We start from the raw sequence: 27935 nt of genomic DNA on the forward strand, positions 1-27935 counted from the left end.
TTGTTTTCTAGCAGACAAATTTAATACAGTAAAGCCAAAAGCGCAAAATACATATATGACGTAATGATACATTCTGTGTGACACAATGTATCCAGAATGGTATCATTCCACATTCCAGCGTGTAATCAATATAGAAAACCATCGGTTAAATATGTTTTGGTTTGGTTTGGTTTGGTTTGGTTTGGTTGTTTTTGCCTTCTGTCTGAAGCTGGTGCCTTTACACAGACAGCTCCTTTCAGTGTGGACCAGCCGGCTCAGAGAGGGCCCTGAGTGGCCCCAGAAGATGGGCTGGAGGACCTCGTCTCACCCATTGTTTCGAGTTTTAACATAAACACTCGGTGAAAGGCACGGAGCAGCTCCCTCGAGGGTCATTAACGCCCAGCACACATCAGCTGAGCCTGGTCTCCGAAAGCCGGGTCCCCACGGTTCACCCAGACAGGGCGACGATTCATGGCTCCCGATTATGAAATGTTCTCTCTCTTCCACAGAAACAATCCCGGATGCCGCTGCTGGTGGGCAGGCGGGGGGACGGGGGTGGGGGTTTCTTCCGTCTCATGGGTAAAGGCGCTGGAAAACAAATGGAGGCTTCTGGAGCTTCCCCTTGAAGCAGTCAGTGGGTCCCCAGATTAAAATTCAAGTGTGGCCAAATTCTGTTATAAACGGCTTCGCTCCACCTGGGGCCTGGAAGGCCGGCAGATGTAATCCCCTCTCCTGGGCATACGCTGATGAAAACCCTGCGCCCTCCATCACCCCGAGCCCTAAATCAGCCATCATCCCTGGACGGACTTCGCCGGCCCCGCTCTACAGCTGTCTCAATTCTGTGGCCCGAGCTTCCTAAGGCTGGTCCTTACCCAGCAATCCAAACAAAAACAGCACTATCGATCACGAAGGCATCAATAACGTCAGCCCTAAAGCCACTCGTGCACATTTCTAATTGTCCTGTCCCTTTTTATATCTTTAAATATTACCATAAGCTTCTAGGAGCCGCTGCCTCCACCTGGGACGGGGGAGATCACGACCCGGTCCCACCCGACTGAAGGCCACCGGGAGGGCACCTCTGTGCTACGAATAATGGTGAGGTCCCTTTTTATAAAAAAGAAAATAAAACACTGGCTAATCCCATTCTGGGCTCCGTGTTCTCACGCATCAGGAAATGCCTCCCAGTGACGCCTAATTCCTCACTGGTTTTCCGACTGGTTCGCATCCCGGCAATTAGGCTTCATTTGCTGTAACAGAGAAAAGTAAAATCCCCAGCTGGCAGGCAATTTCCCCGTGATTAAAGCATCGGGCTGATCAGAAAGTTGACATTCAATAAATTAATCAAGAAATCAGGAATGAACACCCCTGTTTGATGTTTGCAAATCACACATGTGGGTCGCCAGATGTTTTGACTTCATTTTTACCACCATAAAAACTAAAGAAAAGGAAACCCCGGGAGGGACCCCCCAAGTGCAAGCGAGCCCCCTCCACCGCCCCCACCGAGGGCACAGCGACCAACCCTGCAGCTTCTGGAAACTTCTCACCAGCTGCTGAGGGTGAAGCTGCTCCTCCTAGCCATAAGCTTGAGCCTTTCCAGGCCTATGGAAGTGTGTGCAGTGCGGAGAAAAATTATCGGCTCCAAAATTCAACAAGAAAGCAGCAAAATCAAAATTAATAAATGCTTCATTAAACGCCTGCGAAATGCGGCAATGAAGCCTGCTTGCCGTTGTTGGATATGCAGTATTCATGATATCGGAGTCATAAAAACTTCATTACATTTGAGAAAACAGTTGCAGGAATTCCTACGGATGCTATTGGTTGTGGGGGAAATCACAGGTAATTGCGACTTTGATGAATTACCCACTGCCAGATAATTTAACAAGCAAAATCATTAAACTCCTTTCAAATATTTTTACTGCAAATAAATTATAGTTAAAGTAAAGGGTGGGTGTGTTTTAATTTGTCGGAGGTGGTGGGGATTGAGGTCCCCACCGGGAAGACTGCCTGGAGCTTACAAAGGGCTTAGGAGCCACGGAAGGTAGCATTCTGCGAGGGGCGCCCCCGGGGTGGGGCCCAGCTCGCCCTGCACCTGGAAAGCTCAGGTGGCACTAGCGCCCTACGAGGACCCAGGGGCCAGCACCGCGGTTCCCGTCTCCATCATCTCTGACATTCTCCCCCTGCTTCGAAGGCTTTCTCCGGCGCCCCCCACCCCCACCCCACGGCAGAAATGAGCTGCCCATTTCTCCCACTGTTCTCCTGCGAGCCCGCGGCCGAGGGTGCAAGCTGTAATTACATGCTCGCTTAGGCAGTGACACTTCCGAGCGGCGCGGGAGAGCTGATTAACCACCTGGTCCGCAGGCACAATTCAAATGGGCACCTGGGAGGCGGGCTACAATGACGGGGAGCGCGGTTGCCCAGACAGTGCTCGAGACAAAGGTCGCTCTCAGAGTCGGAACAGCTCTGCTATCTACAGTCCCACAGTCCTGCTCAGCCCGCCAGAGCTCTTGAGGCTTCTAAGGTCTCCCGTCCACATGCGGGGACACCAAGCAGCGGCCCTGAGATGGCTCCAGGGACCAGGACTCTGCGAATTGCTCCCCGGGTGATTTTTTTTTCTCCTGGGGTCGTTTGGCAGTGGTGGAGGCTAGGTTGTCACGACCGGGGCGGCGGCGGCGGGGGGGGGGGGGGGGGGAGGTGGCCGGGCAAGGGGCTGCTCATAGCATCTGCTGGGGCGAGGCCGGGGAGACTGCCCAACAGCCTACAGACAGACAGACTGACCCCCCACCCTGAATAATCCGGCTGCTCGTGTCAGTAGCGCAGCGGTTGAGTACCCCGGCCCCCGAGAACCTTCCCCACCCAGGGAGCTGCCTCTTGAAGGATCTTTCTTGCACATGGTTTAGAGCGCGGGAAAGCCCAGGTTGGGGGACCTCACAGATTCCGAGCCCACGGCATACCCAGAGCTGCGGGCTGGTGGAGCGACTGTGTGGGGTCTTGCCAGCTGCACAAAACCCACTTTTTTGGCTGCTCTCGCCCCTGGACGTATTTTTGATGGAGTCAGACCCAGATGAGGCCGTGAATCACCAACTTCCAAGAAGAAAGGACTCTCCATTTCTAAGCCATAAATTAAGGGCCAGGCCTCTCCCCGGCCTCCAAAGCCTGCAGCCCCCACCCCCACGCCCATTCCTCTCTCGGAGCCGAGCTCTCGTCTTTCCTGTTGAAATCCCCTTTCAGGAGAGTTGATCCTGTCTAAGGCCGCTTTTAGATCGTTCTCTAGAATGAAATAACATCAGAAGAGATTAATCATAGCCTGAAATTGAAAGGGATGAAGCCACATCCCACTGTGACCCTTTTAATTTTCCTTGTGATTGCCTGCCCGAGCCCCCGATGAACGCTGGCCCTGGGGTGGGGGGTGATTTTCAAAGTGGCCCTTGGCTCCGAACCCCACTCACCACAGTGAGGCGGACAGCTCCTCGGATTTATGAATTAAGCGGTGACCTCCTAAGGATTAGTTTGGCGCCTCACAACGGAAACGGTGATAAGAAAGAAGGCTCACCAGCGACGGCACGATCAGACGTGATTTGGGGGCTGCGGTGGAATTGCCTTGTGCTGGTAAAGGTACGAGAGCGACCCTCCCGCAAAAACAGTGACTCATTCCCGTGTGAGTGTGAGCAGGGTAGACATTAACTCTGTTTTCCAGGGGATAAAACTGACACCGGAAGAGAGGCCAGGCCTGCCCTGGGCCACAGGCAACCGGTCCTGGGTAGAAATCAGAACCCCGATGTTATGGGCACCCAATAAGAGATAAAACCCTCACCACATGATAAGTTACAGTTTGAAAACTCCCTGTATCCGTGTTGAGGCATGAGAGCACATGATCCCTGATTCGAATAAAAATAAGGATGGACGAGAGAAGAGGAGGAGGGGCTGGTCCAAAGGGAGGCAGGGGGCGGGAAGGGTCTTCTCCCCGAAGTCAGCAGATGGGAGCATGTGGGTGAGCCCTAAGGTGAGTAGCATCCCGTTCCGCACACAGCCTTCTTCCCTCATTTCAAACCCCTTCTTTAGAAGCAGGAGACTCCAAGAGGCATCCTGGAACCAGAGCCAGGCAGCTAATTCCTGGGCTCCCAGCTCAGCGGCAAGTTGCAGGAAAGACTCAAGCCTGATGATTATAAATTGTGAGGAGCAGAGTCCTGAAAAATGGCCCCTTGCCTGCTTCCATAACTTTTCAGGAAACGTGGCACAATTATCCTTTCTCTTCCCTCGCTTAAAAGTTGAACTGAAATTAATTTTTTTTAAACGAGCCAGTTATAAAAGAAAACTATAATGCCTTGCCACTGGGTAATTCCTTCTTGATTAAAGACAGGGGCTGTTGACAAAATTGATGCCCACTAAGCACATAACAGATGAAGACCCATGTCTGATGTTCCTTTCTGAGTGGATGGGTTTCCCAGGCAGGGAATGAACAGTTTCTAAAAAAGTGGTACAAAGCAAACCAAAGTGAATGGGGTGGGGGTAGGGGGTGCCCTAGAAGGGGGTAAGGATATGGGACAGGACAGCTGGTGGTTTTTTTCCTGTCTGGAATTCATTTGCCCTTTTTCTTAGTAATAGCCCCCTGACTTGACTTTAAAGGCATTTAGTCCATGAGGCTCATATGAAGTGGCCCTACAGCCACCCTCTGCTGCCCTCCCTGCCTCCAAGGAAGGACACACAACCCAGCCTGGTTCTTCTCTCTCAAATTTCCTGCTCCAATTATTGGAAACAAGGTGCTGCCTTTTTGAGAGAGTTGTTAAACTGGCAGGATTGAAACCTGGTACCACTGAAAATCATCGTTGACACCAAAAGGGAGAGTCTTCTGGGAATAGAGCCACTATGCCTCACTCTGGAGCAATTCAAGAGCTGAGAACAAACCAGGGCCACCACAGACAGTTGGACAGGGTGTGCACTGCACAAAGTCTTCCAGATGCAGGGGCAAGCAGGGACTGAAAGCTAGCCCCACCCTGCTCGCCAAACCACATACCTGGAGGGGCACCTCCTTGCAACTTGCTCAAAGGTATGAGCTGCTCATTGAGGTGGGTACTGGGAGGGCTGTGTCTGCTCAGAGGGGATACCTTTTTCCTATTCATATGAAAACACCATACAGGCTAGCATTGGCCTGCACACAATGGGATTCGCATTCTGACCCTAAGAGCCTCAGTGAAGTAAGTCAGGATATTGTTGATTGATGGATTCAGCCAGCCAGAGTTGGGTACTCTTCACATGCACCAGAAGACAAGAGATGGGGCTGAGGGACCCCCTTCAAAAATAAAAGGAGGGAGTGATCAGGAGGTCCTCTCTGGAGGGGAATCACCCAGGGATGAGTCCGACCAATCCAGAGGAGATCTCTCTCTCTCTCTCTCTCTCTCTCTCTCAGCAAAGCCCAGAGATATTGTCAAAAGGGCATTGAGAAAAGCTAGACATTTTCCAAATGTACCTTGTTTTATATTTTTGGCTTTAGAACAATGAAATTGTTTACAGAATTATAAAAACAAGAAAAATTTAAGTGAAAAAGCAAAGAATTTAAATGAAAATAATTGCAAATAAAGAGAAAGTATATGAACCTGTTTGTCAAGTCGGTGCTTTGCAATGGGTTTGCAGTGGGGGCCAGCAAAATAGGAGCTGCAAGCTAGCCAAATCTGGTTTGCTGCCTGTTTTTACAAATAAAGTTTTATTGGACCACAGCCCTGCCGCCTCATTTATATTTGGTCTAGGCAGCCACCTTTGTGCTACGATGGCAGAGTTGAATGTTTGCAACAGCCTGGACACCATTAAGGCCCACAGAGCTGAAAGTATTTCCTCTTTGGATGTACATCTTGATGGGACAATAAGAACCACAAATTGTTCTTAGGAATAATAATATCGTTAGCAAGATTATCTGTATTGTTATTTTGAAACACACATGCACATCCATACACACAAACACACAAAGCCAATAAGCAATCATTGCGATGGCTGTCGGCCTAAGAGAAAAATGCAAATATAAAATGAAAGTGATTAAGTAAAAGCCTTGTCATCTGAAGTTTGAAGTGGAAGTATCAGTACGAACACATGCTGTCTTTTCCTCTCTTCTATTCCCGGGCTCTGTCCACTGAAAAAGCTTAGAAACAATCTGTCTGGCTGCACTGAGCACCCACACTCCACAGACTGCGGTCTCTAAATACTAATTTCCACTGAAGAGCACCGGGGCTCCTGGGGGAAATGTCTGGTTCCAAGCTTGGAACAGGGCATGCAGATGGGCCTGGAACATCTTGTCACCCCAGGAAGCAAGGAAGCCATTGGACTCCTGGGAGCAGGGAGAGGGCATCAAACAAACACAGAGAGCAACTTTGCGAGGCTCCCACTGACCATCAAGAAGGATAACCACTGCGATTAATGAAGGTGCATCAAATATGTTAAGATCATGAGTTTACAATGATTCTTAAATTCAAAACAAAAACAAAACATTGGTCACCCTTGGAGGTTGCTAGGGATCTAACTCCTTATCCTGATAACTGGAAAGTGTAGAGAAAGATGAAAGGATTCATCCTGCCTTTCTTATACCAACTATATTCAGGGTAACTGAATAGCTAATTAGGAAATGTTCTTCTTTATAGAAGTGTTCCAGCTAATAAATGCAGAAAGAATAATACCATTTGAGTGCTGCCATTTTGCAAAGCTTAGTGATATGATGGAGGTCATTAAGGATCATTACTGGCTGATGAAACCATGATGTGAGAGGCTAATGGTCCACTTGTTAAAAAATGCGTTAAAAAAATAACGTCCGACAGGCCTGATTGATCTTAACATCATCAAAAGACAAACAGGCAGACATCGTGTGCCTCCCGGCACGTTGCAGTGAGAAGTCCACAGTTCCACTTCTGACGATTCTTGTCAAGAAATCTAGTGAGTATCACCAAACTTCTAGATCTAACTGAAAGCTAACTACCAGTTTGCAGGAAGCACAGAGAATGCAGGACGTTTCAGAGGACACCATGCCTAGGGAACCAGCAAGATCCAGATTATGGCAACTACTAGAGGACAGATGACATGGTTTTCAACAACAACAAAAGCATAAAAATTAAAAAGGGGAGGGAGACTCATTAGAGATTTCTGAAGACAAACTAACCAAATGCAATGTGTGGATCTTGTTTAGATCTTCATTTGAGCACAGCACTGAGAAGACATGGATGAGGCCAGCAATGGAATTGGACCATTGACTAGATATCACATGACATTAAGAAATCTTTGCTCATTTTTGAAGTACAGCAGTGATATTACGTTTACAAAGTCTTTATCATTTAGAGATACATAGTAAATTATTCTTGAATAAAATGATATTATGTGTTGGGTTTCCTCTAAAATAACCAGTGGGGAGGAAATGGAGGCATTGGATAAAACAAGATTGGCATGTGGTAACTGTCGAAGCTGGGTGATGGGTACATGAGGATTCACTGTATTATTCTCTCTACTTTTTTATAGAACCAAAAATTTTGACAACGATCAAAGAAAAAAGGGGTATCTGAAGATGGAAGGATGAAGAATCCAGAACCTGTCCCACTGTTCCTCAATGTACCTCAAAAACTGACTGATATGGAGTCCAAACTCCCCATAGAAGGGATTGAAAACTCAACTGTCCACAGGGAGCAAATAAGAGAAACCAAGAGAGAGCAAGGAACAATTCAGACAGGTCTCTGCCCTTGTGGAATTCACACTCTTGGGCAGGAAGCAAATGACCACCAGATAATTACACAAACGCAACTACAAGTTTTGGAAAGGAAAGCAGGGGGTCAGAGCATGCAGTAGGGTGGCCTGACCTGAGAGTGCAGGGGTGACACAAGGTGTCCTCTGTCTTTGATGCTGCTCACCAAACATTCTTGAACACATGGCAAGGACTGAACTTCCTAGCCTCCTGTGGTGGGTGTGGCCATGTGGCTAATTCCAGTCCAGAAGGTAAGAGAGGAAGGGACACGAGTGTCATTTCTGGGCTGAGCACTTAATGCCTGGTGTGAGACTTGCCAGAGCCTTCTTTCCCTCTGCTGCTATGCCTGGTGGTGTTCCAGGTACCAGCTGATCCAAAGGACCAGAACTTGGAACAAGGATGTACAAAGGTGAGAGCAGAGCCCCCAGCCAACCCACAATGGACATCAGGCTGAGTGGGAAATAAATCCTTACTGTTTTAAACCCATTGAGAGCTTCATTGTTTGAGAACTTCACTGAGCTGTGCTGACTGATACCGGAGGCTTCTCTGAGGAGGTGATCTTTACCTGATACTTACAGGATGGGTAGGGATTAGTCCAGGAGGACTGGAGTCATGGGGGATGAAAGAAAGGGACATCCCAGAAAGCAGACAATCAACAGCTGATCTATGATACTAATATTCACATCCCCCTTACCACAAGCTAAGCACTGTGCTAAGCTCTCCTGTACATCAGCTCCTCACAGCAACTCTATGAGGGGGCAATTATCATTGTCATCCCTGAACGCATGAAGAATGAGACCCAAGGAAGTCTGGCTCCAGAGTCTCTGCCCTAAGCCTCTAAGTTACTCTGCCTCTTGTGGGGTTCTGGAACAGAGCAGCAGAGTGTTCGAGAGAGTCCACTGTGGCTAAAGGAGAGAAGCCAAAGAACAGGTGGTCCAAGGGGAGGCTGGAGAAGTCAGCAGGTCAGAACACATAGGGCCTTTCCACAAGCTGACAGAAAGAAGGACAAGCCATGAGGGTGACATGATCAGATTTCTGTTTTGAGCAGATTCTCTTTGATCATTGAATCACATATAAATGATAAAGGACATATCCAGATGAAGGATTAGTACAAGTCAATGAGAAAATACTTTTGCACAAAAATGAGCAAAAGACTTGAACAGGCACTTCACAAAAAGATCTCCAAATGGCCAAAAGCTCATGAGAAGAGACTCAGCCTCATTAGCCCTCAGGGAAATGCAAATTAAAAGTATAGTAAGATACTCTGCCCACCAAGAGAATGGCATACTAAAGAAACAAAAACAAAACAGACCCCAAACCACTGGACAACAGCAAGTCTTTCAAGGGCATAGAATGGCTAGAACTCTTCACCCGAAGGCAGGAGGATCGCATAGGACTGCCGTTCTGCTAAAGTGTTTGGCAATGTCTGTAAAAACATATCATACCCTGAAACAAAGAGAATCAACCTCTGCCCATCAGAAACAAAATTGCAAGAGAATGTTTATGTGTTGGTGGTGGGCGCTAAAAGGAAATAACCCAAATTCCCATTAAGCAAACGGATAAAAGCATTACAACACAATCATAAGCAGAATACTATCCAGCAAAGACAATCAAATAACTGAATGGAGCCACACACGATAGCTTGCTTGAGTCTCAAAAATTATGCAAGGGGTGCCCGGGGGACTCAAGCAGTATAGCAGCCAACTCTTGGTCTCAGGGTCAGCCACTCAAGCTCCACATTGGGTGTGGAGCCTACTTGAAAAGAAAAGATGTTACGCAAATGCAGCTAGATGCAAAAGCTGGGGGTCTGAATTACTCCATCTAAAGAAAGCCCCACAGCAGGCCAAATGAAACTGTAGTCCTGGGTGTCAAACAGTGGTTCTCTTTGGGAGGGAAGGGGGGGTCGTTTTCCAGGATGGAGCAAGGTGACCTCACGATCCAGGTTGAGATTTCACAGAGGGGCGGAGGCCCCAGCTGACCTACAATGGCCATGCAATCTCAGGATGACGTGACATTTCAACTGGGGGAAAGAAAATTTACCTTGGCTCTGGTGGAGGTAGAATGTGGGGTGGGCCTGGGCAGCAATAGGAGCCGCGAGACCATTTCAGAGGCTGTGGCACTTGTCAGGCGAGAGGTGAGGAGGGCCCAGGCTGCATGGCAGGAAGACAGAAGGTGGATGAGTGAACGTGGACCAGATGAGACAGACCTGACGTGGTGCAGCCAACAGAGGGGGCCAAGCACGGTGCCTAGGTCTGTGCACACCAAGCACCTCTGCCTTCCTCATTTCTCTCAAGAGGGAGCCCATTTTGTAGAGGGGCTCTCTGGCCTTTTAAGAAAAGGTTTGCCAATTCCTCTTTTAACCAATCCAAGAAGAATCATTTCGTGTTTTTAAAATACACGAACCTGGGTGTGCTTTCCTGGTGGGATAAACAGAAGTTTTAAATGGCCTTCATCAATAATAATATTGTTGACAATGGCACCGGCATTGTCATTTTGAAACAGACAGAGCCAATAAGCAATTCTTTAAATTATTTTTAGCCGAAGACAGAAAAGGACTGCAAACACAAAACTAAAGCAATCAAGCATCCACGGTGGGTGTCCAATATCATGTGTTGGGTGGGGACAGCTCGCAGCCCCGGGGCCCTGAGTGGGGTCAGTGCTTACGTCTGTCCTTCTCCACAAGATGTGCTTCTCCAGCTCACCCCCTCCACCCCACCAGCCATGCCCCAGCATATGCCCACCCATCCCTCAAACCTCAGCTCCAAACTCACATTCTCAAGGAAGTGTCCCCAAACCCCCAGACTTTGTTGGTCCTCTGTCAGGAGCTGTCATGTCACCCTGTGAAGTCCCTGTTTGTTGTCAGCTCTGTGTGTACGTGTATGTGCAGCTATGTGTGCAACTGTTGGTTACCACAGGCCCAAGTCATCACCAAACCATTGTATCTCCCGCTTAACAATGCCCAGCACATGGCAGAAGCTTAATACATATATATTGAGTGAAACTTTGGAGACCTCATAAAGAGCTAATGTTTTCTGAGCACTTGGAAGTGCCAAGCTATCGTGAGCCTTCTCATCTAATCCCCTCAGCAACAGTAATAGCTGCCATTTATGGCAATGCACACTCTAAGCCAGGTCCTATCCCAGACCCTCTCCATATAACACCTCTTCTATTGTTCGCTTCCATCCTACACCATCTGTCATGGTCAGTGTCGTGGTCCAACTCGGCTGGGCTATGGGACTGTGTTATTCCTTCAAACACCAACCTACGTGTTACTATGAAGGTATTTTATAGGTAGGTTAGCAAGAACAGATGACTTTAAATAAAGGAGGTGATCCTTAATAATCTGGAGGGTCTCATCCAATCAGTTGAAAGGCGAAAGTTAAGTTTCCTTGAAGAAGAAATTCTTCAGTGGCCTCAGCTCCTGCCTGAAGGTCTCCAGCCTGCTGGCCTGCCCTGCAGATTTCAACTTACCTAGCCAGACCCCCACCCTGACAGCTGGTTCCTTAACAAACATCTCCTCATATATACATCCTACGGATTCTGTTTCTCTGGTATAACCCTGACCAATATACCGTCTAAACTTTAAAAAGGGAAACTGAGGCAGCAGCAGGTTTCTGTAGTTTGTCGAAGATCGCACATACATGTACGTGTGTATATGCTGGAGCTGGGATTGGAACCCAGGCAATCAATTCCACAGCCGGCACTGACACCCACCATAGGGCTCGACCTCTAGTACCGAACCCTCCATCCCCACCCGGAAGGATGGATGGCCACCGGGGGGGGGGGGTGGGGGATGAGGAGGGGGCTGCGGTAAAGTAAGTGAAGTTCTACTACAGCAAAAGTTGAGTTAGAAATTCCTGCTGCATTTGGATACGGGTTGAGTTGGGTCAAGGGTAGCAATCAATAAGATTAATAAAGCCCAACTCGAGTTTTTACTCCCCCTGTTGTGATGGATGAGGCCTTTGAAGCAACTAACGGAGGCCTCAGCCTGAGCATCCAAGAGAGATTTGTGGACACATTTATATGAAGGATTCCTTCCAGCTCCCACGAGCGTTTAAGTTGACTTGCTTCAAACCAAGATCAAAGCAGGGGCTGGAGATATTGTTTCGCCGATTTGTATAAATCAGCCAGACAAACTGTGGCCTCGACAACTACTGATGTTTCTCCAGTTGGACGTAACTTGTTAAGAAACATGTCGGGCAGCCGCAAAAATCTGAGAGCCTCCTTGGGATAGAAACTTCTAGAAGAATTGATCACTTGCTGCCTGACTTTACCTTAACTATTTCTGAAGCCATAATTGAAAAGGCCCCAAGGTCCACTTTCCACGTATCCTTCAACCTTTCAGAATGCATTCGAGTGATCATTTTTAACACTAAGGCCTTATGTTTGTAGTTTTCAGATGGTCACAGACATCCTCTCGTCTCAACTTCATAGCAACCATCTGAGGTGAGGGAGGGCAGCAGAGATTTCTGCCATCTTGCTGTTGAGAAACTGAGGCTCAGAGAAGTCAAGGATCTCGCCCCAGGTCAAGCCGACACACAGCTGATGAGAGGGAGACTCAGCTGCTGGGGTCTCTTCCCAGCTCCAGCCTCTCTCTGTCTGAGGATTTCTCTCTTGTCATTTTGCAAATGTTTACTGAGTCCTTCCTATGTGCCCAGGGCTAGACTAAATACTTTCATGCTCTCTTTAAATATTTCCTGATCTACACATTTTCTTTTGTCTTAGGATAGGTTTCCAATGTGGAAGTAGTGGCAGAAGCTACTTCAGAGAATTTCACCAAAGCCTCAAACTCACACGCTGTGCACGCACGCACACACACACACACACACACACACACACCAGCCAGAGTCCAGGAGATGTGGGAATGGTACAGAAAACAACAAGAACAACAACCCTTCTTTTCTCATCTGTGTACATCTGGAACTGCCTCTTACACCACAGATACGGTCTTCAGATCTATGAAAATTAATAGCCACCATTTACGGAACACTTAACATGAGCCAAGCCCCATGCCAAGCACTGTTTATATATTAGCTCTTTTAATCCTCTGGAGTAGATTACATTTGATCTCCATTGTACAAAAGAGAAAAAAGAAACTAAAACTCATCAAGGTCAAGACTCTTACCCAAGGTCATATGGAAGCAGGCGACGGGTGGCACACAGGTTCCAAAGCTCTTGTCCTTAATATAACATTGCCCCAGAACATGGCCTCACCAACCACCCCTATTGTCTTTACCTATACTTTCCTTTGCTTTGTATCATTAACTTATTATTGAAAAGACACATTATTTTTACTGAAAAATAATTTTTTTTTAAATCAGACAACTTCAGATGTAGAAAGCTGGAAAGAGCATCACTCCCATTCTTACCACCACCACAAGGAAACAGGCCAGATAATTTGAAATCTTGCAACTTTTCTTTAATCCAGCAGAGAGCTGAGGTTGCCAGGCAACCAACTACCTTGAAATATAAGGAAAGATAGGTGCCTCCAAGGAAAGACAGGAGCACTTGCTTAGCTGGGGTAAATGCCACTGGACACTGGTAGGAAAAAATAAGCTAAAATATTTAACAAATTGCTAAAGATTGAGTGTGGGCTGGTGAGGCAATCTAGCATTTCTGAGAGCTACACACACAAGAGGAATTCATTCTATACAAGGGTCTGTTCCCATGGCTGAACTGACACTTACAAAAAGATAAGAAAGGGCAGGATGAGAACTCTGAGAAATTTCCCTCCCCGTGTATACCTGAGGGAGAGGAACAGCAGCCACTATAGGAAAAACACAAAGCCCCACTGAGATTCTTCTTCCCCATAGGGCACCAGTGAAAGCAGTGTACCTGACAAAAGGCAACTACAACAAAACCCCTCTATTCGTGGGGTGGACGTGATAGGCAGGAAGACATCCTGAGCCCAGACTTGTGACTGGGGTTTGGACCTGCTCACACAGTGCCTGGATGAGACTGAAGCATACTCAGAACAGCAAAGAACACCCCCCACTATGCAAACCAGCATCTACTGCTGGCAGAGGGGCAGGAATGTGGGGACAGACACTCACTTGGGCAAAGTGCAAAAAAAAAAAAAAAAAAAAAAAAAAGACTTAAAACGGAGAGCAGAGCAAATATTGAGGAAAGCCCTCTAGCAAGCCAGCCCCCAACCTATACCAAAGCCCAGATAAGTGGACTTTGAAGCTAGTGTGCACTGAGGGAAACCATAGTTACAACAAACCTCAACCCAGCTCAACTCCTAAGTATGTTGACTCAACTCCCCCATACTAAAGGTCTAGCAGAAATAAAGCCATGCTCCATTTCCAGATATAAAAGTTATTTACCCCAGTGTCTACTGTCCTATATCAGATGTATGGCTTTTGGTAAAAAAAAAAAAAAAAAAAAAAAAAAGTGAATCCTTCAAAGAAGTGAGAAAATGCAACATGTTGTCAAGGGACAAAAGAATCAACAGAATCAGACTAAAATGGTACAGATGTTGGAGTTATGAGACAGGAATTTAAAATAACTCATTAGCATGTTAAAGTCTCTAGTGAAAGTAAAGACACTATGAATCATCCCAAGGGTAATTTCAACAAAGGGGTAGGAACTATAAGAGAAAATCAAAAGGAAATGTTGGAAATAAAGACCTAGCAACAAAGATAAAGCATGATTTTGATGGACTCACTAGTAAATGTAACACAAGTAATAAAATTGAAGATAGTCCAATAGAAATTATTCAAATAGAAACTCAAAGTGGAAAAGAGTTTTTTTCTTACTAAAGGAGAAACAGAGCATTCAAGAATTGGGGGACATGGGGCACCTAGGTGGCTCAGTGGGTTACGCCTCTGCCTTCAGCTCAGGTCATGATCCCAGCATCCTGGGATCAAGCCCCCCTTAGGGCTCTCTGCTCAGCAGGTTCCTGCTTTCCCCCTCCCCCTCTGCCTGCCTCTCTGTCTAACTTGTGATATCTCTCTCTCTCTCCTCTCTCTGTGTGTATAAAATAAATAAATAAAATCTTTTTTAAAGTTTTAAACAGAAGAATTGGGGGACACTAATAAAGGTAACAGAAATATAGTTGGATTCTCAGAAGGAGAAGAGAGAATGAGGCAGAAAAGAAGGGTTTGAGAAAATAATCATCTAACTGGCATTTATAGAAAACTCTACCTAACTAAACGAGGAACATTCACCAAGACAAACCATATACTAGACCATGAAAACAATGGTAAGATTTCTAAATACTTAAAATAAGTAAAAATAGACAATAATAATTTTCCAAAGCTAATGATGAACACCAAATCACAGATCCAAGAAGCTCAGAGAACACCGACCCGGGAAGTCAAACAGAACAGACACCTCAGCCACCATATCAGCACGGTTGAAAAGGAAGGATGAAGGACAAAGAGAAAAATCAAAAGTAGCAGAGGGGGGAAATGCCTTACATACAGAGGGGCAAAGAAGAATCATATCAGACCTCTCACCAGAACTAGAGAAGCCAGAAACTGATGGAAATGATGTCTTTGGAGTGCCAAAAGAAAAAACTGTCAACTCAAAACTTATTCCCAGCCTGTGGGACATCTGCAGCCTGCTCTCCATTTTTGTAAATACAGTTGTATTGAATTTATAAAATTCAGCTATATATTGTCTATGACTGCTTTCACACAACAATGGCAGAGTTAAGAAGTTGTGACAAATACCATATGGCCTGTAAAACCTAAAAGTTTTATTACATGACTTTTTACAGGGTCTTCCAACTCCCCTTCTAAAGGATAAGGGACTCAAACGAGTAGTTGCAAAAGCAAAAGCAGTAGCCAGCATACGTAGAAGTAGAATATATGGCACCCGTGGCTCAGAGCATTAGAGGGAAGAATTATTAGCATATTGTTGTAAGTTTCTTAGACTAGACGTAAAGCAGTATCCTATTATTTGAAGTTGGAATTTTTAATTAAAGATTCATATTATAAAACCTAGGGCAACCACTAAAATTGTTTAAAGAGATACGAATAATAAGCCAATAATGAAGAATCATAAACAGAAGGAGGAAAATAATAATGAGTAGAAATTACTGAAATTGTTAGCAGAAAAATAATAGAGCAAATAAATAAAACCCAAAGCTGCTTCTTTGAAAAAAGATAAATAAAACTAAAGATAAAATGTTAATCAGACTAACCAAGAAAAAAGAGAACAAGAGAAATGATCAATTTTTGGAATGAAAGATCAGACATCACATTGCAAAGATTAAGACAATATTATAATCAACCCTATGTCCCCAAGCTTGACAACTTAAATGAAATAGAGAAATTCCTTGAAAGACACAAAATATCAAAGCTCACTCAGTAAGAAATAAATAACCTGAATAATTCTTTATCTTTTAAAGAAATTAAATCCATACTCAAAACCTTTCAAAAAAGAAAGTTCCAGATCAAGATGGCCTTACCAGTGAATTCTACCAAATATTTAAGAAAGAAATAATACTAATTTTACACATATTTGCCTGGAGTACTAAAGAAGAGGGAATACTTCCTAACTCATTTTACGAGACCAGCATTTATCCTGATGCCAAAATCGCACAAAGATATTACAACAAAACTACAGATCCATAACCTTCATGAATGTAGATAAAATCCTTAACAAAACATAAGCAAATCAAATCCAACAATCAAATAAGAAGGGTGATTCATCAGGACCAAGTGGGCTTCATCCCCGGAAGGCAAGGCTGGTTCAACACTCCAAAATCAGTCAACATAACTCACTATATCAGCAGACTAAAGAAGGAAAACTGTATCATCATCACAAGAGTGACCCAAAAAAGCATTTTATATGCACACACCCATGATAAAAACTTTCAGAAAGCAAGGATTTACAACCTACAACAAACAGCATATACAGCGGTGAAATCCTGAGTGCTTTTTCCCTCAGATCAAGAACAAAGCAAAGATATTGCTCTCCTCACTCTTACTCAAAATTGTACTAGTGCATTAAGTCAAGGGGAGAAAAAGTCATCCACACTGAAAGGAAGAAATAAAACTATCACTATTCATAGACTACATCATTATTTACATATAAAATTCCAAAAAATCTATTAAAAAGCTACTAGGCATTGGGGCAGCGGAGTGCCTCTGTTAAGTGTCTGCCTTCAGCTCAGGTCATGATCTCAGGGTCCTGGGGATGGAGCCCCGCATCAGCCCTACTTACAGGGAGCCTGCTTCTCCCTCTCCCTCTGCTCTCTCAATCTATCTGTCAAATAACTAAATAAATAAAATCCTTTTTTCTAAAAAAGCTCTTAGGCATAAAAGCTGAGTATAGCAAGGTCTCAGAACACAAAGTCCACATACAAAAATTAATTGTATTTCTACGTACTAGCAATGAATAGTTGAAAATTTAAGTTTTTAGGGTACCATTTACAATAACACAAACCCTCAAATACTGACATATGAATCTTAAGCACATGCATTCTCCCTATGCTGTAAACCAAAAACCAAAAACAAACAAACAAACAAAAAACCCAGAGATGAAAGAAATTAAAGACCTAAAGAGACAGAGGCCTATGCCATGTCAATGGCTTGGAAGACAATGCTGTTAAGGTGTCAATTCCGCCAAAACCAATCCTTACCATCAACCCAGTTCCATTCAAAACCTTAGCAGGATTTTTTTTTTAAATAAATCAATAAGTCAATTCTAAAATGTATATGAACAGGCAAAGGAGGAATAATGAAAACAATTTTGAAAAAGAAGAATACATTTAGAGTAAAATAATAAACGTTAGAGAACAGAACCACACTACCTGGTTTCCAGGCTTCCTATAAGGCTAATGGCTAGCGTAGCCAAGACAATGGAGAAATTATTTGAAGAGAAGGTAGATAGATGGGAGAGAGGAACAGAATAGAAAGTCCAGAAATAAACCTATCTCTATGGGTCAATTAATTTCCTTTAGAGTTGCAAAGAAAATTAAATGAAGAAAGGATAGTCTTTTCAACAAATGTTATAGGAATACTATCCATCAAAAAAACAATATCCATCAAAAGAAATTCAACCTGTATCTCACACCATATAAAAATAAACAATAGGGGGCGCCTGGGTGGCTCAGTGGGTTAAAACCTCTGCCTTCAGCTCGGGTCATGATCCGAGGGTGCTGGGATGGAGCCCCACATTGGGCTCTCTGCTCAGCAGGGAGCCTGCTTCCTCCTCTCTCTGCCTGCCTCTCTGCCTGCTTGTGATCTCTGTCTGTCAAGTAAATATATAAATAATTTGTTTAAAAAATTATTATAAATAAATAAACAAACAAACAAACAAACACTATCCGGGGCACCTGGATGGCTCAGTGGGTTAAGGTCTCTGCCTTTGGCTCTGGTCATGGTCTCAGGGTCCTGGGATCAAGCCCCGCATCGGGCTCTCTGCTCAGCTGGGAGCCTGCTTCCTCCTCCTCTCTTTCAAATAAAATAAAATGTAAATAGTATCCATCAAAAAAATTTGATCTGGATCTCATACCATATATTAAAAAATTCACTCAAAATAGATCCAAGATCTAAGTACAAAACTAAAACTATTTAAAAAAAAAAAACTTTGGGAGAACACATAGAAGAAAATATTTGTGATCTTGGCTTAGATAAGTATTTCTTAGGTATGGCCCCAAAAGTACAATCTACAAAAGAAAAAAATGATAAAATATACTTCACAATGAACAATTTTTGTGCTGCAAAAGACACCATTCAAAAAAATTAATAGGAATGCTACAGACTAGGAGAAAATATTTGCTAGTCACATTATCTAGGAAAGGACTTAATATATAAAGAACACTCAGAGCTCAACAAAAAGAAAGCAAACCACCTAAATAAAAAAATGGAGCAAGATCCGATCAGATACCTCAGAAAAGAAAGTAGATGGATTCCAGAGAAGCCCAGGAGAACGGGCTGACCATCACTGGCCCATCAGGGAAACCCAGGCTGACGCAGAGGGTTCCTTTCCCTTGGCTACAGGGAGAACTCGAAAGTGTTAGAGAGGTGTTGAAGACACACCAGCTCCCAACAGAGATGTTCTCTTTGACGGAACACCTGAGAAAGGAGGCCATGAGACTCCAACCCCGTCTACACGGCCCCTGCCAACCTCTGGGAACAGACTTCCCGATTGCTGCCTCCTCGCGGGGCTCTTCTCCAGCCCTCTCCCAAGCATCCATTGAACAACTGGCTACTGATGGAGAGACACCCTCCACCCTTCCTGGGGGTGGTTTCCTGCTTTCCTCAGTTTTCCATCATGGGAACGTGTTTTATGTTGGAATCCGGAAAAAAGAGAGGAGACAAACCTGCACCCAAGGCATCTGCCAGTTGTGGAAGGTCCGTTTCTCAAGATCGGCAACCGTACGCGTCACACCTCCTTCCAACGCGCTGGGGCAGTTTTAGGATGAACAAGCTAATCCAGAGGGGGACAGGGACCTGGGAAGGGCACACAGGAGTCAGTGGTTCAGCGAGGAGGGAGCCAGGACCCCGACTCCTCCCGCCTCTGCCTCCACCTCACCAAAGCCAACATTCTCCAACAACCACCTCGTGCCACGCACTGGGTTGTGGCCTCACATGAGTCTTATTGATCCAGAACAGCCCTCTGAGAACCACACAAGGCCGGCTCGTAGGGCCGTCCTAGCCCTCCAGCAGAGCCCACGGGACTCGCCCTGGGCCGGGGCAGAGCTCCCTTCAAGAGGCAGGACCGCCGGTGAGAGTCCTGTGGTTCCCTCCCCAGCCTCGAAGCTTCTGCGGGAGAACAGACGACGCAAACCCATCACACACTCTGCTTCCCAACAAACCACGCGACCTTAGACCCAGCAGCAGCCAGCGGTTTTAGGGGACATGGGGCTGGCCACCCAGCGTCACCTTGGGAACCAGCTTCCAAGGAAATGCCCGCCGGTCTTAGGGGTCCGCAGGGGGCTCACTCATGGCACACAGATGCCCACCAGCTTCCCCTCCACGGCCAGGCCTGAGGTCTGGTCACGTAGCCCCTGAAACCCCTTCTGTTCCCCTTCCATGGTAGCCGGGAGACCACAAACAAATGTCCGACCTATGAGAAATGTGGAGAAGGTACTAGAAGAACGGCAACTAGCTCTCGGCAACACTGTGGCCTCCCTTCCACCCATCGGCGCCTCTGCCTGGGCCAGCAGCTCCCGCGCGGGGGGCCGGGGGCGCTGAGCGCGGGGTCTGCGTGGAGAACCCAGGCCTTTGCCCGGGTATCTGGTGTTCGTTTGTTCCAAGTGTTTGCGAAAACCAACGGCACGTTTCTTAATTTCCTGGAGCTTTGGGGAAAACAGGCTCGGGGGAGAAAAACCAGACTCCGATTCATTTTCTCGCCACCTTCCGCGAACGAAAGAGAAAGCCGAACTCGTGTCTGGCTGAGGACCGTTGAGGGGCTTGAATCAAGGCCTCAGCTCCTCGAGGCAGGACAGGCCCGCGCAGCTCCCGAGGGACCCGGACGCCCGCTCTCCCTCCGGGTTTCGATCCGAGGACCCCGCCGGCCACAGGGGCGCAGGTGAGTCCCCGCAGCGTCAAACCCAAGTGTTCCCCACCTCCCAGCCGGTGGGACGACTCTTCGAGTGGGGGTGGGGAAGAAGGGAGAGGAAGGAACACCACAGCCCGTGGACCCTTTCTCTCCGGGGCCTTTGCACCATGACCGCCATCGCAACACACAGCTACCTTGGCCTTGAAGAACTGGGACGTTCTACAGAACAAGCTGGAAATCCTCTTTTTTGGAAGCTTAGCAGGAGCCCAACATACCAGGTATCTGTCCAGGCCTGTTTCAGAAGGAGAAACCCCAGCCAAGCACATAAACAACCCCCCACCGCGTTTTATCATCGAAAGGCGGCCAAACACAGGTTCTTACTGTTATCTCATTAAGTCCATTAAATATGTAGGAAAGAAAAATGCCTTCACATCTTGGGTCTGGTTTAAGCTATCAGGGAACAGATTAGAGTTAATTAATGCCGTGAACTCTGAAACCGCCAGCCGGGAGGTTCCCATCGGAATCCACACCTGTCACAGATGCGACGTAGGAAATCTAAGGGAGCACAGACGTGTGCCCCCGCCCCCGTCCCCGCACCCCCGTGCTAGAACCCTGAGTGCCTGATCTGTGACTTCTGAATCTGGATCAAGAGATAACACCCCCCCCCCCCGGGACACAGAGTCGGTGGACTCCAAGCAGAAACTGTGCAGAGGTCTCTTGCTGGTGCTCAGGAAATTGCCACGGGTTCCAGGCCGCAAGGCGAGACCGCTAAGTTCCTGCCGGCAAGTTGGAAAGAGCTTATCAATTATTCATGCAGCCGAATAAACAGGGATTTTATCTTGTAGCATGAATCAAGAGATAAAAATTCCATTTCAAGAGGGAGGGTGCAGACGAAGCCCTGAATGTTAATTGTAAACTGAAAAAAAGAAGGAAAGAAGAAATAGGTAAGGGTCTTCTGCCTCGCCTGTCCTGCAGCACCTGTAGGCTCCTCCGTCCCCAAGGGCGTGCCTTTCACCTTGAAGGTAGCGTACCTCCTCACCGCACGTGGCCCAGCCTCTCCACTGACTCTCAGTTGATGGTGGGGGCACCTTTGGATGGATTGTGAAACTCCCAAGCAACCCCACCTATCGGGTATTTCTATTTAAAATCAATTTGCTGCCTCCAGCCTGAAATCCGAAGCAGAGGAAAGTTCGTGACCTAGTACGGTGAAAGGTTCAGACAAAACAAAACACGGGCAAAGCAATATGCGGGATATCGGGATCCAAAAAGAGAGGATGACTTTGCTTTCTGCCCTTCGGTGCCCCCTTCTCCCGCGGCCCTGCACGTGCCCAGGCCTGAAAGGCTGGTAAATTAGCCCAAAAGATGAAATTGGGGGAATGAGTGGTTTATTTAGACATTTGCGTTATTAAATGTGATAACAGATCAGAAGAAAATTTATGTAAGGGCAGAAAACAAGTTGTGGCGTGTGGGCTTGTCCTCAGGTGGTGCCGTGCGGGACTCTGATTTGCATTCCTTCTCTCTGCGTTTTCCAAAGAGTGTATGAAGAGCACTGTTGATTTTATAATGGGAGAGAAATAATAAACTTTGTGCTTTCTAAACGTATTAGATATATTAGCTAATAAATTAGCTCTGTGAGGTGCTTTTCATAATGGGAAGAAAACAATAAACATTATTGCTGGGGGAAAAACATCCACAGTCGGAAGCCATGCATGTCCCTGCCTTCCTTTTGATTTGCCTCTTCCACGAAAAGCCCCTCAGACCAGAGGAATCGTCACAGGAGGTTTGGGCCATGCCACTCAGCGGGTGGCCGGCGGCGGTGGAAAGGGGAGACACCCCCCTCCCCACACTCTGGGCAGCCTGTTCTGCAAACACTTGCAGGAGTGGGGAGGGGGCTGGACCACACTGCTGGGTCTAGGCACGGAGGGAACAATTCTGACTCACCCACCGCCATCCTGGTAATCCCTCTGCCCCTTGCCATGCCTCCGTTTCTCCGTGTTTGAGAAGAGGGAGTCCGTGGTTTCTCACCTCTGTTGCTCAGACACAGAAAGTTGCCATAATATTACTAAATTTATCTGTGTAAGGGCCCGCACGTGTATTGACGGCAATTTCTCCCTTCCCGCCTCCGGCTCCCGTGCCCACCCGCCAGTCAAACATGCCGGATGTCCTGCCTCAGAGACACACATACCTGAAAGGCATGTTGTCTGCTGTGTACAGTCCTGTGCTTGAAGTTTACATGAGAGAGCCCTTCTGATTCTTTCCTGACACGCTGCGCCTCCTAGATCTCTCCACGTCGCATTTGTCTCATTCATTGCTCCAATGGCCGAGGAGCTCATGTTTGACAGAAATGCGTAGGGGACCGCCGCTCCCCCCCACCCCACAAAGAGCGCCCCAGTACAGCTAAGGCTGCGGAGGATGCCGCTGAGGCCAGGGAAGAGGGAGAGCTGCCTCCTTTCCCATGTCCTCCTCCTGAGGAGGCCCCCAAGGAACCATCTGAAAAAGAACGAGCTAGAAGACCTCCTGAGGCCCTCCCGCTCTGACACCCTGCAGAACAGAGCCCAGTGTGAGGTCCTACATCTCTGTGTTTGGGGGACACAGCCACAACAGCTACCGTCTTACCAAGGACACTCCACCCACCAGGCCCCACGCTAAGGGGCTTATCGCATCACCTCCCAGGATCCACCCCCAAACCCTCCAAGAAGTCTCACTTTTGATGAGTCAAAGGCTCAGAAACATTGCCCAAAGTCATGCTGCCCGTCAATGGCAATGCCAGGAGAACCCCCTCAGACACCCAAAGCCTCCCTTCTCCCCTCAGGCAGGAGCCTCTCCTCAGCCTTGGTATCGACACTGAATGTTCTTTTTTATTTTCATTTTTTAAAAGATTATGCCACAGGGAAGATTCCTATGAATCTTTTTTTCTTTTAAGATTTTAGTTATTTTTCAGAGAGATGGAGAAAGAGAGTGCACAAGCAGGGGGAGTGGCAGGCAGAGGGAGAAGTAGGCTCCCTGCTGAGCAAGAAGCCTGACCGGGGACTCCATCCCCAGACCCCGGGATCATGACCCCGATCTGAAGGCAGACGCTTAACCAACTGAGCCACCCAGGTGCCTCAACACTGAATGTTCTCAGGTAAAATGGACTGGACCAACCCATTCTCTCTACAATCCACCTGTGAGCCCTGGTGGGTCTAAGTAGCTCCAACTTGTCCATCAGTCCTGAATGGTGAGGACTGACTGGGTGTTCTGTGGACAGACCTACTGGCATTGGACTGGGTGGCTCTTCCAGTGATCCCACAGCCAAGCATGAGCAGCCCTGGCATCACAGAGGCTGGGCTGGGTGGGGGCACCTGGAGATTTAGAGGGAAAGCCAACCCCAAGCCTCCAGTTAAGCAAGCCCGGCAACCCTAGAGCCGCAACCTCCTCTTCACTCAGCGAGAGGCTTCAACCCTCCCCACCATGCTGGCTGTGTGGCTACTCCTAGGGGAACACAGGGTCCCACCCTTGGAAGAGTGCCCTTTCCGCGCAGGAACTATGATGCAGCTCCCACCAGTTTGGGAATCTGTAATCCAAGGGTGAATGAATGCATTAGTGAACACTACTAATTAATAAATGTGAAGATACAATGAACAAATGATTCAGCTTAGGTACCACCCAGAACAATTGTGACAACTGTGATGTTAGTCATTCTACTCGTCTATCCACCTGCCCACTGTACCTGCCTCCCATCCATCCATCCATCCATCCATCCTTCCTTCCATCCATCCTTCCATCTACCCATCTACCTACCCATCCCCCTGGTCATCCATCCATCCATCTGTCCCCCCATCCATCCATCTGCCCACCCACGCACGCATCCATCCACCCATCCATCCATCCATCCATCCATCCATCCATCCATCTACCCATGTTCAATGAACACTTATGCCGGGTGCTGGGCTAAGTCCTCTAATGTCTCCCAGCTCCTACCACCGCCTGATGGAGCAAGCAGATGGACAGGTATGAGGAATCCTGGGTAGGGGGAGTTTCTGGGAAGCCCAAGGCATCTTCTCCGGGGAAGGCAGGTGAACAAGAATCCATTCAGGACCGGAGCTGTTTAGAATAAGGCTGAGCAGCCAGACTGTCAAGTCCCAGACCACATCGTCATCCAGGCTCCATCTCACACCGGCTGTGTGACCTCTGACTCTTCTCCAGAGCCTCAGGACCAGAGAAGACTGGATCCTCTGCCCCAAGCTCATGTCTGCAGACACCGACTTCTTAGTCCCACTGGGCAGCGCGAGCATCATACCCATTTTCAGAGGAAGAAACCAGGAGTCAGAGTGAGCGGCGGAGCTGCAGCTAGGGTGAGGCCAGTGAGATGCCCGGGACTCAACACGTGAGGGGGCACTCACTCTCGGGCTCATATAGGTGCAGGGTGAGCGTCTGAGAGCGAGTGGCCCCTTCCGGGTTGCACCCTCGGTGTCTCGCTTGCCTGGTCCTAGCCCCAGCACCAGCCAGCTGCTAAGTCGTAGCATTAAGACGCACGAGCGCGTCTTCTGAGGCGAACCCAGCGCTCATTCTGTAGAGCGGCTCTGCTCATTCCGCGCAGCAAAGATGCAGTGAGCCTCCGTGACACACAAGGCACGAGCTGGGCACAGGCGTGCACTGGGGCAAGGGGAGGAAGGCCAGCACCATGGCAATTACCTGACGGCCTTGGGCTCCCCTGCAGGGCAGAACATGGTTTCCCTGCCTCAGTTTCTCCATCTGGAACATGGAGGCCCCTATGAGGATCTGGCCAGTGTGACACTCTGTAGGCAGGAATGGTCACCAAGAGGGGTCCAGCCACTCTGGCCGGTCCCTCACTTCATCCGGGGCTGCCCCCGACCCTCCCCAACCAGGGAAGCCAGCCTGGCTGTTTATTTGGTTATTAGATAACCAGGTCTGGGCACTGTTTCTTTGATCAGACACCCCTGATAACAAGCAGAGCAAACAGACCGTTTTATAGCGAGGTTTCATGGGGCGATCGCACCTTCCCACGGTGTTTTCAGCAGAGACAAGAATGAGGAGGTAGGTGTGGGGGGCGGGGACGAAGAGGCTCTGTTCTGCGGCGCTTTCCATTGACCCCTCGCCCCCCGGCCGTGGATCTGGGGGGATGGGGGAGGGAGGAAAGAGCCAAGCCTGCCCGGCCAGCCTCCTCCTCTGCCGTCATGGTCCCCCGGCTCAGGGCGGCCTCCCTCACGCTGGCTGTGCATGGACCCAAAGCAACATCCCCTGGCCCCCCTCCTCCACCTCCATGCCCCCCCCCGCGGCCCCCCTGACTCTGATCGCCTGGGGAGGGTCCCTGCAGTTAACAACCGGAAAAGCCCCGCTCTAGAGGCCAAAATGGGATCATGCCCGTGGATGTGACTCAGCCAGAGTGGGGGCTTGAGAAATAATTTGCTTGTCCCCCACACAGCCTTCTAATTACCAGCATTTCAGATGTTCTCAGGGGACGGCTCGGTATGCAAGAAAGGGGTGAGGGGCGGGGCATATACTCCCCCTTCCTCTGGCAAAATGCACAGTCAGGACAATATAATCTTTTTTTTTCCTTTTGGTTAAAAATAAATATATGTTTGAAAGCCGTAAGTTTGAGCGCTGGTTCCTTCTTTGTCTTGTTTGATCTCCTTGTAACGAGAGCAGAGTCTTGTTCAAACACTGTTCATTTTCTTTCCTTTTTTTTTTGTTTTCGGGAGTAAAATCTGCCTTAAAACCGGTAGCTCACCTCCCTGCACTTCTGTTCCCTCACCGGGGGAGGAGGGGGCATCCTGTCCTCTCCAGATGCCCTCTCCCAAGGGGCCCCCTGCCATTCCCTTGATGAGGGCCGGTCTCCGCAGGGGGGTCTAGCTAGGACTTAGGAAGTGCTCTGTCCCCATGCTTCCCCCTCATCCCGAAGCCTCTTCCCAAAAAGGCTGTTATTATAGCATGGGCTTTCCCCTTGAGGATCTTCAGGCTCGGAAGGGAGGGAACAGCGCAGGGAGACGGACACCCCCAAGGAGACACAGAGCGTCCTGGTCACAGCAGCATCTCTGCCACCTTCCAGCTGTGTGGCCTGGGGACAGCAGCCCAACCTCTCCAAACTCAGTTTCTCCATTCTGTAAAACGGGGCCACAATAATTCCTACTTCTCATCGGGTCCTTTGGATGTAAGCTACGCGCGCCTAAGGCACCTCGCCCAGCCCAGGCTCTCGCTACACCCTTGGCAATCCCTCTCATTTATAAATAAGCCAGCCCAGCAATTCCTAAACGGGCACCATACTTCTCAGGAAGTCCCACATCTAAGAGCAGTACAGTAAGTTCTAAAAGCCCCAGATTATCACCGCACCTGGGACATCCATGTCACAGACCCTCCCCACGCCAAACCCCATCAGCCGTCTGAGACTTGAAAGCACCTGCCTTCGGAAAGCCCCGAGAGCCTCCCTCAGTTCTGGCCGGGACAGCACGCGGGTCTTGCAATTATCCGGAGGTATACGTTCCACAGATGTAAAGACACATACTTGCCACGAATAACCACAATTATGCAATCATAAACAATCACCCTGAGCAACTCCCCTCCCGCCACGGAAGTCAGCCGTGCCACTCCAGGTTTGTCTGTGCAACAGCCCAGGTGCCCGGGGAGGGCTGGACTGGCCCGTGACGGCAAGGCTGCTCTGGTCTCGTGCTGTCCCCTGCAAAGCAGAGAGCCCAGAAAAATTTTCATTTTCAGGAAGGGAACTGATGGTTTCTCTCACATCTCCATTCGTGTAAGATCATGCTGTGGCCTCATTCAGCACTCTCCACTCATCTCTGCTGCGCCCGGAGAAGAGGGACGTGAAGCCCCAGCTGGGTGGGAGTGTCCCCAGATCCGGGGTCCCTGACATTGCAGTTAGCTGCAGGGCTCCCAGGGACCTCACCTACGCTTCTGGCAAGGAAGCCAAAGGAGGGGTGCTGTCTTGGAGCCCCCCCACGACAGGTGCGGACCCATCGGTCTACGAATCCTTCGAAGGGCAGCCAATGGCTTGGTGTGCGGCCGGGGCACAGATGGCTCCTGCGGTCCCCTGGCCCACCTCGGGCGTAGCCTCCGTCTCTCGTCTTCCCTCCCCTTCGCTCGCCTCACACTTCCTCCCCGGGTCCGGCTCTCCTCCTTCTCTCTTTCCTGAGTCTCCTGCTTCCTTCTTTGTCTCTGTGGCCCCCTCTCTGCCTTCCAGTCCTTCCTCCCTCCCTCCGCTCTGGGTCTCTCTGGTTTCTCCCTCTCCTCTGTCCTCCCAGCGAAAGGCGACCAGCATGGACGGATCCTGATCCACGCACCCCAGCCCTCCCCACCCCCCAGGCCTGCCCCGCACAGCTTTGCTTTCCGGCACCCAAACGGTCCATGCGGGCAGGAACAACCCGGCTGAAACCTTCCAACCCAAGTGATGCTTTCTCTCTGCCTCATTCACAAATCCAACAGCTGGCAGAGAACCTCCTTCCCAGATGCTCACCACCTCCATTCAAGGCTTGCCTGCCACTCAGAGAGGTGCCCCGGCCTGGGGTGGGGGGCAGGAGGTGCCTAGTTTGGGGGCAGGGTGTCTGTCCCCTCCTCCTCCTCCCCCTCCCAGCTGCCTTGCCCCTGGGCTGCCACCCTAAACTGACTCACTGGGATGAGAAGGGGGGTGGCTGGAGGAGGAGCTGGGCTGGGGGAAGGGAACCCGCCCTGGTCCTCCACACTGTGTGCCGAGATGTTCTCTGGAGCAGGACGCGCTAATTACAGGGAGGCCGCTGGCTGCGGGGCGCCCGGGTTGGCCACTTTCACTGTGTTCCTGCGC

General features: G+C 48.5%; 1 long non-coding RNA gene across 2 annotated transcripts; it reads right to left on the minus strand.

Moving 5' to 3' along the window:
* Nucleotides 1-27850, minus strand: LOC131808614 (uncharacterized). Of its 2 annotated transcripts, XR_009344852.1 has the most exons (5): nt 27612-27850; nt 18966-19095; nt 9728-9837; nt 1144-1226; nt 1-567 (listed from the first exon to the last, which is right to left on the minus strand). It is a non-coding gene; the product is annotated as an uncharacterized LOC131808614 (long non-coding RNA). The 2 variants fall into 2 exon arrangements; XR_009344851.1 differs by having other exon boundaries at nt 1-1226.
* Between the last annotated feature and the right edge of the window lie 85 nt (nt 27851-27935).

The sequence above is a fragment of the Mustela lutreola genome, chromosome 9, assembly GCF_030435805.1.
Source record: "Mustela lutreola isolate mMusLut2 chromosome 9, mMusLut2.pri, whole genome shotgun sequence".
NCBI classification, from domain to species: Eukaryota; Metazoa; Chordata; class Mammalia; order Carnivora; family Mustelidae; genus Mustela; species Mustela lutreola.